The 2,740-nt window shown below is 46.8% G+C and overlaps 1 protein-coding gene across 1 annotated transcript in view; it reads right to left on the bottom strand.

Moving 5' to 3' along the window:
• Positions 1–2,740, bottom strand: part of AK9 (adenylate kinase 9) — a 191,359-nt gene that overhangs the window by 46,475 nt on the left and 142,144 nt on the right. The window lies entirely within an intron of this gene.

Below are 2,740 nucleotides of genomic sequence, written 5' to 3'. Positions count from 1 at the left end.
CCCCCTCAGCCTCCTCTTGCTGAGGCTGAACAGGTTCAGGTCCTTCAGTCTCTCCTCGTAGGGCCTGTCCTGCAGCCCTCTCACCAAGCGTGTGTCCCTCCTCTGAACCCTCTCCAGGCTGGCCACATCCCTTTTGAAGTGCAGTGCCCAGTACTGGATGCAGTACTCCAACTGCGGCCTGACAATAATGACTCCAAGATCCCTTTCCGCCTCTGTGCTTTCAAGAAGGGAACTCCCCAGCCTGTATGTATGCTGTGGATTCCTTCTCCCAAGGTGCAGCACCCTGCATTTGTCTACGTTGAACCCCATCCTATTCTCATCTGCCCACTTTTGTAGTCTGTCTAAATCTAGCTGCAGCCTCTCTCCCTTCGAGTGTGTCCACCTCACCCCACATCTTAGTGTCATCAGCAAACTTGGACAGCATGCTTTCCACCCCCTCGTCCAAGTCGCTGATGAAGATGTTAAACAGTGCGGGCCCAAGGACAGAGCCCTGGGGGACCCCACTGCTCACATCTTGCCAGGTTGAGTACAACCCGTCCACTACTACTCTCTGGGTGTGCCCCATCAGCCAATAGTGTCCACACTACTGGATTTGTCAGCAGTGTAAGAAACACCATATCTGCAGAAGAAGATCCACACCACAGTGATGCTCAAAGATGTTCCTTGTGTCATGGAGATAGACTCAGAATCCAAGTTTGCCTTAATTTTGGAAAAGACACATGAATTGGTATGGCCTTAAAACCATCTGCCTATTGTACCATGTGATCCAAAACTTGTCAGTTACAATAAACAGCTGACTTGAAAAGTTATGCCCATATCTGGTACAGGGAGGACTGAGTTCTTCATCTCAAAACTGCTAAAGAACAGTAAGCAAGCTTGCTAGGAGGAGAATGGTTCAAGCCAGTAGGTATTCAGTCAACAGGAGTCCACAGAGATGTGACAGACACCATGGCCCTGTCTGCATATAGATCTTGCTGGCCTATTTCAAGGCTAGATTTTTCATTGTCACTGATTCCTTCTCCAAGTGGCTGAAAATTGTTCCAGTTGCAACAATGACATCATGTGCTATAATCTAAGTTTAATGAAAATTGTTTGTGTTACATGGCCTTTCAGTCTGACAGTGGTGCACAATTCACTTCACTCCAGAGCATTTACTTCATTTCATTGGAGAGAAACTTTATTTATTGTATCACATCCACACTGTTCCATCCATCAGCCAACAGCTAGGCTGAGTGGATGGTCCAAACTACTAAAGATGTGTTGAAGAGGATTGTTGATTATGATCAGAAGCTATGATTAGCTGAATTTTTACTACCACAACATGTAACTCCATGCACAGCCACAGGCTGAAGTCTTGCCAAACTATTGATGAAGTGCCAATTAAAGACTTGTTTGGAACAACTCCACCCAGACCTGATAACTGAACACCAAACAAAGCAAGAAATCCAATTCTCTATAGAACAGGTGACTTCACATGCGTGGATTTTCAAATCAAACAATCCTGTGTACGTCCAAAAGGTCATAGATTTCATAGACATTACGGCTGGAAGGGACCTCAGAAGATCATCGAGTCCAGCCCCCTGCCCTAGGGGCAGGAAGTCAGCTGGGGTCATAGGATCCCAGCAAGATAAGCATCCAAATTTCTCTTGAAGGTGTTCAATGTAGGTGCTTGAACAGGTCTGATGGCAGGTTGTTCCAGACGTTGGGGGCTCGGACAGTGAAGAAATTCTTCCTTATGTCCATCCTGAAATGGTCTTGCATGAGTTTATAACTGTTCAACCTTGTCATCCCTTGGGGTGCTCTGGTGAACAATCATTCCCCCAGATCCTGGTGAACACCCCTGATAAGCTTATAGGTGACTACCAGATCACCCCTGAGCCTGAATTTTTCCAGACTAAAGAGTCCCATATCTCTCAGCCTGTCGTCATAAGGTCTGTTTTCCTGACCTCTGATCATGTGCGTGGCTCTTCTCTGGACTCTCTCAAGCTTCTCCACATCCTTTTTGAATTGTGGAGCCCAAAACTGGACGCAGTACTCCAGCTGTGGCCTCACCAAGGCTGAGTACAATGGGAGAATGACGTCCTGGGATTTGCTAGAGAAGCATCTATGAATGCAAGCCAGCGTTTTGCTCACTTTACTAGCTGCAGCTTTACATTGAAGTCTCATATTCATCTTGTGGTCAATCATGACCCCCAAGTCCTTTTCATCTGTAGTGCTAGCCAGCATAGCACTGCCGAGCCTATACAGATGCTGCAGGTTTTTCCTCCCAAGAACCTTGCATTTTTCAGTGTTAAACACCATCAGGTTCTCATCCGCCCATTTGCTGAGCCTGTCAAGGTCAGCCTGGATCACCCTCCTGTCCTCAGGTGCGGATGCTTTACCCCAGAGTTTGGTAACATCAGTGAACTTGGCCAGTCTGCTTCTGACTCCAATGTCCACATCAAGGCCAAGACTTCAGATAGTAAGACACTTCACACTTGTTAACCAGATGCAAGGTTTTGCTCCAGATGATGTGCTGCCTATCAATCCAGAAGACATCATATTGCCAGCATAACCAGTTCTTACAAGTCCATCATTTCTTCTTCCAGACCCACCAAATCCTCCAGCTGCCAAAGTGACTCAAAAAGAGCCAATGAAGCCTGCTGCCATTTCCAGTGAGATGACTAAAATCTCTGAATTGGATTGTTTGAGGAGAGTCACCACCTGGCCCAAGCAGTTAAAGAGCTACGTTATCTGGGGA

Source organism: Alligator sinensis, unplaced genomic scaffold (assembly GCF_000455745.1).
Source record: "Alligator sinensis unplaced genomic scaffold, ASM45574v1 scaffold737_1, whole genome shotgun sequence".
NCBI lineage: Eukaryota > Metazoa > Chordata > Crocodylia > Alligatoridae > Alligator > Alligator sinensis.
Note: the sequence above shows the minus strand (reverse complement) of the source record. Positions and strands in the feature narration are given on the sequence as shown.